The 8,769-nt window shown below is 37.3% G+C and overlaps 1 protein-coding gene across 2 annotated transcripts in view; it reads right to left on the minus strand.

Annotated features, from left to right (window-relative positions):
- The window catches only part of LOC142373511 (protocadherin-15-like), a 219,316-nt gene extending 213,440 nt beyond the window's left edge, over nucleotides 1-5,876 (minus strand). For both annotated transcript variants that reach the window (XM_075456801.1, XM_075456800.1), the window contains exon 1: nucleotides 5,469-5,876. The gene's annotated coding sequence lies outside the window, so the exon portion shown is untranslated. The remainder of the gene's footprint in view (nucleotides 1-5,468) is intronic.
- Between the last annotated feature and the right edge of the window lie 2,893 nt (nucleotides 5,877-8,769).

An 8,769-nucleotide genomic window follows, 5' to 3' on the forward strand; every position in this document is an offset into this window, starting at 1 on the left:
AAACTAAAGAACACCCTCGCCCTCATCTCCTCCCATATCGCTATGAGGAAAAAAACTCAATCACAGGAAAGGCAAGCATCTGATATGAATTTCATAGCAAATTTGATTTCTACATAAACCTGCTTCTAACAGGAAGAAAGTGCTGTTTAATTTCTTGGGTGACGAATGATTTACCTATAAATTTGTAGCTCCTGTTGTGTTTGGCGAGAATTAGGCCAATACAATCAGGGCCATGGGGGAGTGGTGTTTGGATTTCATTGCATGTTTGTTCATCTGACAGGTACATTTAAAAGTTCATAGGCCCAAAGATTATGTCTTTAGTTGAGATGCAGCCAGTGTTGTTCACAGAAGCCTCACTAACTCAATAAGACATGTCTGTGCAAGCTTGTTGAAAGCATTTGGACAAATACCTACCTCCCAGAAAAGGTGCAACAACAACTGTCTGCTAAAGCTTGAAAGAAGCATTTGAACACAGGATCTTCTAATCAGGGGTTGTATGCCGAAAAGGGCACAAGAAAAATTTGAAGGCATAAAAATTGGTTCCACTGGGTAAATGATTTGGATTGATTAAAAAAGATCTGCAACAACCCTAAACAATCAGGTGTAGAAGATGCAATATGCTTTTGAAGTACATAGCATTCTGTACTTGGAGAGAAAATAAGGAACTCTGAGGATCTGAGCCTGCTTTCACAAGTAAGTCTAATTCACTATGACAAATTTTTGATAGGTAATTTGGCCACTGGGGTGGGATGGGACCAAATGTACTGTATTCAAATATCACAGGTGTAAAGTAATAATTGTGAATAAAGATATAATGAGTAAGCTTGGCGGGATCTTTATATGGAATTTAAAGAGGTAGGTAAAAAAGAAGCTCCATGGGTCTTTGAACAAACACTAATTAGAGTCACGCAAGACCAACTCAAAATAATCTGTTTTAAAATAAACTATTACAGCAGCATCGAGTTATTGTGTCAGAGTGGTATCTTTGTCAATTATAACCAAAGAAAAAGTGATAGCAGCTATCTTATCTAATAGTCTTGCAGGCTGACACTAGCAAATGGAACATATATTTATCTAAGACAGGGCATCCGCACATGCAGGCTGATCAGTATTGTGAGGGTGGTGCAAAAACAGAACTAGTGTAATTGTTTAATGCATTAACTCAAAGTGCTGCAATAAAATGTGAAAACTGGATGCAGCGTAATTAGAAGCACTATGAAAATTAAACTTCAATGCAAAAACCTTTACTATAACCATGACTCTGAAAGAGTCAATAGTCAGGGTTTAATGGGTTTATCAGGGTTTCAGAACCCCCCAAATACATGCTAATTTTGTTGTAAAAATGGTATACGAGTAATGAATTGACTGATTTTTAGGAAGTAGTAACATATCTTCATACCTTTAAAAGAGATTGACTTGAACTTGAATAAATTCAGAGACAATTAAAGAAACATGTCACCTTTGGAAACACAGACAGATTTTCTAATTGGAAAGATGAATGAGAGTGCTGAACTCAGATCCTTTCTCCCAGTGGAATGTGACAGTTCAATCAGTCAAACTCCACATAATTACCATGTAGATGTTAATAGGTGGAGCAAGGTTAAATGTCTCTGTGATGGATCTTTTATCGAATCATTGGGAACTTTGAGGCCCTTTTCTTAAACTTTTGACTGCAGCCACTGTGGAGGTGTGTGTTTGTGTGTGTGTGTGTGTGTGTGTGTGCGTGTGTGTGTGTATCATCTCGATCTCAGGTTATCACTCCTGCCAGTTGGGCAGCTCCAGGTGACAGTAATGAAATCTGAGTAAGGCTTTGCAGAACCAGCTATCCTGGGCTCTGTAGGAACCGGATTGATCAATAATACTGCCTTGGAATCTATTTGGTCCACTGCTGCAACAGAGCAGAAAGGTTCAGGTAACACAGTTTACATTTCCAAACAAATAATCCGAAATCTTCTTTTGAATTCCAGTGTGTCAAACACATGCTCACAGTAAATGGCCCATCTCAGTGTTGCCATTTTGTCTTCTTGTCACACATGACAATAAATAACGCCACATACATAACTCCAACTAAAAGAAAACAACACAAACTGTCAAATTGCCTTACTTCAACAATTATCAAGTCTTAGTTTATGAATGAATATAGCTTGCCTGGGTATAGTTTATTTACTTGTTATTGACTACACATGCTGGATGGTGGTAAGTATTTTCTGGATAAAATCTTGATTAAAAACTGAGACCATTTTTTTCTCAAATGACTTTTTGGAACCGTATGAAACTTTTTGTATAAATTTTGTTTAATGGATGCTCTCAGAGTGTTGATAGTGACTGAATATTTCTTTTTTTTCTCTTTTTTTTTGACTGAAGTAAATCACACATTAGGAATAATGAAAAAAAAAAGGAGTCTGGGTTCTTATGGGTTAAGGTCAAAGTTGGATCTTGTCATATGAGGTCTTGTCTTAAGAGGTCACATTCTACTGCAACTCCATAACATCTAATGATGTAACTCACTCAGCAGCTTTTGACTGACACCTTTGCTCACATGCCTGTAAAGATGGCCACTGTACTAGTCGAACAAAAACTGAAAGATTTCAGTACTTTTACAGTATTGAAAAGATTTTTTTTTTAAAAAGGCAGCTTTAAAAATCTAAGCGCAGGCAATACTATACCTCACAAGGGCTTTGTCTGGTTGTCAGTGTAAAAGATTTCTTTCAATTAAATCACAAAATACTTAGGACTGTAATCCCAATCTAATGTCACAGCAGAATATGTAATAACTTTGGTCTACAGAACAAAATAAGATCATTTAAAAAAAAAAGCTATAAAAATTAAAAAATTCTTAATTTCCTTTCTTCTATTCCTTACACTGATGCAGCTTGAGTTTTGATTTGTCTGCAATTTAGTTAGTTATTTGTTTATTTGTGACAGGACTCTGCATATTAATAAACATACAATGTAAATATGGCAGATTTAGCTCCAAGGCTAATATCCATCTGCAGTCCTGCTGTTCACACTAAAATCAAGACAAGACGAAGACAAAAACAGGAAACAAGAAAACAAAACGTACAACATTTCATATCACTTAACCACATCACAAGATATACAACAAATATATATTAATTATATATATTAATATATTTGATGTGCTACATCTCCATTCATGTAATCATGTAATGATGTTCACTTTCAACATCTCACACAAATGAGTAAACACTTAAATTGGGTGAGAGATGGGAAGTGGAAAGCTTTAATTCATAGACAGTCATGCAAGAGATCACTAGTTTCAGACTTAAAATGTTCCACAAATTTTTTTCCTCCCACTTACAATTCTTCACTCATCTGATGGACTCACAAAGCTACAGAAACCCAAATGGTTGAAGCTTGCACATTTTACAACTAATGTCCCGATTCCTATCATGATCAAGTGAAGACTGCCTAACACAAAACAACAGCCAAGGGATATGTTCCCATCTCATAATTTACAACAATGGATTGTGAGACTGCTAATTTTCAGAGTAGTGGGGAAATGTTCCTGTTACTCGGAATCTGATGAGACTGAAGTGTTTACTTTGAAACCTGTTGTGCCAAAATTTTCTCTGGAAGCATGTTTGTACAAAATGTAATCAATAGAGAAGGATATATTATATTATTACGACCCTTTTCCAATAATGGATTGAGAATTAAGAAGATTTGTATCAATTAGCATTTCTGAAATAAAAAATATGCCATGAGTGATGGAATAAAGTAGATTTGATTACTTTATTCTAACCAGGTATAGTGTAGTGTCCAAGTATGATACGATCACAGTAAACAAAGCTAATTTTGTTCCAAATTAACACATATTCCCAAAACCTTTGCCTTTTTCGGCGAGACACAAGTTTGGGGCAGGCAGGCTTCAAATAAAGCAAACAAAGAAGGAGACTTTGTTTGATGGAAGAGTGTTTAAAGCAAATTTCTTATGCACCAATAACTAAAAAATGCCTAATCACAGTACAACATCACTTCATAGTGAATCTCCCATCCGTGGCAAAGAGCTGGCTGCATTTATTCAAATTAAACTCCTTGTTTGTCTGTCACCCAGCTTGACTAACAGGATTTGACATGGTGAAGAGTGAAGGATCCCAGGTTCACAAAGCACATTCCATCTGTCTGACCCCTCTCTGCACACATACATGCACAACAGTCCACACACAATCCCTTCTACCCATCACACATGGGTAAAAAGACGTGTTACATAATCCACTGGACACAGCTTCTAACTCTGCTCCACCATTATATACACAGCAGCAGCATCTGTTTGTCACAATAGATTACTACACAGCTGAATGTGTGTATAAAATAAATGTTATTTCTGGGCGAGGCTCAGGTTTAATCCAAACGTTCGTGTTGGAACCAAGTCCAGGATGAAGTTCCCAATTAGGGTCGGCCGGGACTTGTATGAGCACCAGGATCAAGACAAAACAGTGTAAAAAGGGGGAACATTTGCTACATCTTTTACACACAAGACATCACCTCAGCCTCCTCTCACCTTTGACTTTCTCCATTCTACCCTGTGTTGAAGAGGCGACAGCTTGTCGTAATTTCAACTAATCGGATGACTCTCTCTTCGTAATCCGAGACACACAGGCTGCTGTGGAGCAACCTGCTTATGACGGGACCACAGAACCACTCTTATACAGACCAGCGTAGCGTGGAGGCTCTTACAGTATACTTGTTGAAAAATAAACCACAGTCGTGGCATTTCAGGTGAGCTGGAAGTGATCAGTTGCAAACGAATACGGGGAGGACGATTACTGCTCATTTCCAAAAGCTACGTTGAGACCACAACGCAATTAATTACAAGACAAATCAATAATTAATTCCGTTTATCAATCGTAATCACACTCGAAATCTGACATTATGCCAAGATGGTTTACATAAAATGAGTAAAGTTCGTGTTCAGTCGGCCCTTATCATCATGATCACAGCGCGTCAGTGTTAATCGATAGATCGAGAAGATGGAAGATTTAAGATGGGCTTTGCATAGGAATGCTCTGAGTCGCCTTAAATGAATTCAAGTGGACGTCAATTACGGCTACTAAACCAACACCAGTGATCTCGCCACAACGTTTCAGCACCACGGACAGTGAATACTCCTATTCGGTTAACAATATGGGAAAACGCTCAACTCCAACTGCTCAAAGTGCTCTCCTCAACACTTTACTTATTTGAAGCATAGTCTGCCATCTATTCGACTTGTCCCCGGTTTAGTCACAGGAGCGGCACACACGTGCTAAATGCTTTATTTCTAACACAAAAAGAATATGACCCAGCGGGGGTATATGAACTGTGGTAGCGCCAGAGGAAGAAGTCAAAAATATCAAATAACAAAAAAAGATGGTCGCTTTAGGTCGCTAAAGTCACTACTGAGTCAAAAGGGAGATATCAAATTGAGAAATATAGGCTCAAGAGGGATGCGTTATACGACTTACCGTGTTATTCTTGTCGAAGCCATAGGTCCAACATACAAATATACTTTTCCACACACTGTTGCTTTCTCTTGGCCGAGGTAAGACACAACCCGAAGAAGAAATCCAGAAAAAAAACATCCACTCCACTCCACTCCTCCACCCGCCCGCCTGGCTAAAAACGAACCCCCCCTCTATTTTTTTTATTTTTTTCCTCTTGGGAAGGGGGGTATTCCGTTTCCAGCGCCTACAACGCGAGAAAAAACGCCGAATGGTTAACTTTTAAGTCATATCAGAGATAGTTTTGTTTCGGCTCTCGTGGAGTAGAGAACACCCTCTTCTCCTGAGTCTTCTTTAGTTTAAGTCTCCGCTGTGGGACTTAGAGAGCTCTAGGAGGTAGACAGAGTAACAGTATATGTGCTCTAGTGTTCCCCCTTGCTTCCCCAACCACAGAGTGAGACGGAGAGGGAGGGGGGAAGACAAAGACCCGACGACGTTAGCCAAGGGAGAAGGGGGGAAAAAGAAAGAGACGATGCGGACTCAGACAGAGAGGTTTTGTCCTAAGGTAGCCGTGCATTTACCGCATAAGCAGCGAGCGGCAGAAACGGAGATCGTTGCGCCATAATCTAATTACGTCCGCGGCAAAAAGCGCACGGATTACCGGGTGGCTGCTTTACTCTGTTCGGCTTCACTCTGGTATTTGCGCCCCGCGGTGGAGAGGGAAGTAAAGGAGCACTGTTATCAAATGTTAACTCGTCAGTATCATCTAACACTCACGTATGTTGAATAGGCCAACACCAAAGAATGAGAAAAATAAGGGATTGAACCAGTTTTGCTTTAACTAAATGAAATACGCAACCAGTTACAATGAATAGAAAAAAATAACTGCTCGTGTTTAAGTTTTTTTTCCCGTAAGCGTTGGTGACTAGACATAGTGAATGGATTACCATTCAGTTGCAATGGGGCACATTGCGCAATATTCACAAGGACAATTTTAATTGGCATGAAACATTTTGAAAAATTGCAATAAATAATTGAACTCCATGCTTCTTTGGTGCAGCAAAGTATTTGTTTAGAATTAAATATATGTATTCTCCAAAGTTTGCAAAGTAGTTATTTCCAAGTGGCCCATCAGCATCTTTGCCATTAATAATTGAAAGTATTGGGAAAATTTCGTGGTTCTTCTACTTAGTTTTTACTTCCAAAAGATGGACGTACAGAAGTTGACACTAACTAACCCCAAAATTAAACAGTAATTCTTTAGAACATTAAAGACTGACCCTTACTGAAGGTAAAGCTATTTAGCTGTGCATATAACACCTCAAAGTATTTTATCTGCACTCTTCACTTTTAAATTTATTAATTAATGATTATTTTTTATATTTTTCTTTTTTCCCCTCTTCTTTGATTGCTTTTAACTGTGTTTTAATTTTTATCTTTTAAATGCCTTGTCTTTAAGCACATTGAGTTGCCTGTGGTATGAAATGCGCTATATAAATAAAGATGCCTTGCCTTGCCTAAAGTTAAATGAAAATTACACAAATGTAGATGTGAAACATTCAAATGGTGTAAAATGTTTAACTTGGTAGGATAAATGCTGGCCATACTTCCAGAATTGAAGATAAACCTTTCTAATTTAGATTTTTATTTTATAATTCTAGCGTAATGTTATTTCTGTTATTTTCGATGCATCTTGAGGAGCTTGAGTTGCTTTTAGATGTTTCAAGATACATAATATTGTAATTACAATGAATTTTATGAAGTGTTCTGGCTTTGCTTGTAAAATCTTAAGAGAGTGAGTATCTAATAAATGCTTTTTCAAAGCTGAAAATCCAAGGAATCAAGTATAAAAACTGCAACAATCAAATTTTAAGGTCCAATGTTTATTAGTGATATTTAGTGGCACAACTTTCAAATAGCCACAAAGTGAAATGTGGTATGGAGCAATTAATCTATACTAATGTCTTTGCTATATTACACATGCTGGTAATAAATAGTTTAGAAGCTGTTAACTGGAGACGTCGAGGACACAAACAAAACTAGATGTCATGCAATGACTTTTTTTCTAGATTTATTTATTTTTTTACATCTATAGGTTCATTATAGTTGTGTTTTCAGGTCTGTCAGTACTGGTTCTCTTTATTCTATAGAAGCAGGAACTGTTGACCATTCTTTTGATCAGTAATGGGAGTAACATATGCGTTACATTAGAACAAACATTAGATGAAACTATAAAACTCCTTGAGGTGGTTATTAGATGTTTATTGAATTTTCCCATGACCTTATCTTTTCACATATGCACTTTTTACATTTACAACAAAACCATTAATAAAACATGACTTGTGTTTGTTTAGTCACTCCTGTGAGAGATTACAAACAGAAATATATCTATATGGAGGCTCTGGACTGTGCTATTATAAGAAAAGAGCTCTCACAACTGCTAATTGTCTTCATCAGGCACATGTTCACAATCTGTCCATATCTTACTGCTGATTAGTGTGTAAATTGGAAAAGTCTGCTGAGCTAATGAAAGCTCTCACACAGTCATCACACTCCATGTTATTGTCATGATCAATTTCAGAATGCACTTAACAAACTTAGAAATGAAAACATTTTTTTTCACCTGCCAAATTCACATTTTCAGTGGACATCAGAATAGAGGAATTCACTGACTGCCTCAATCATCTTGGGAAGTTATAAGGCTATCAATCTGCTTACAGAACATTTAAAAACACTGCAGTTATAGACATATGTAACACTGAAGAATTGATGCATTAATGCCTCTAGAAGACCAATTGAATGCAGGAATAAGTGTTTAGGCACAGTCAATATGTCTTAGACAGTAAGCATGCAAACCTGCTTGGGATGCCTCTGTCATTAAAGAGGAACAATCCCATGGGGAGTGGATGTCTTGGTTTTGAATTATGTTAAATATATTTAAAAATAACACACACAAATGCCAAGGTATCCCTGTTGAATATTGAATTGTGACAAGATGATCAGTATGATCAGTGTTATTCACTTCACCTTCTCATGTCAATGGTTTTATGTTGTGGTAATGAGGTGGTCATGACCGAATACTCCCCTTCCTTGATAAAACTATGAACTCAGATAGATAGATAGATTAAACACAAACACAATGTTACACATTGAGACTTTAAAATTTCAAACCCAGAAAAAAAAAAACCATACATGGTGTGTTCTGCCGTAAGACAGCAGAACTGACTGATGCACTATAGGGGATTCAGTGTACATAAAAAACTAATCTAAATTTGTTCACAGCTGTCTACAAAACATGCAGTGTCTCTACAAATACTTTGAAAGT

This window comes from Odontesthes bonariensis, chromosome 23 (assembly GCF_027942865.1).
Source record: "Odontesthes bonariensis isolate fOdoBon6 chromosome 23, fOdoBon6.hap1, whole genome shotgun sequence".
Lineage (NCBI taxonomy): Eukaryota > Metazoa > Chordata > Actinopteri > Atheriniformes > Atherinopsidae > Odontesthes > Odontesthes bonariensis.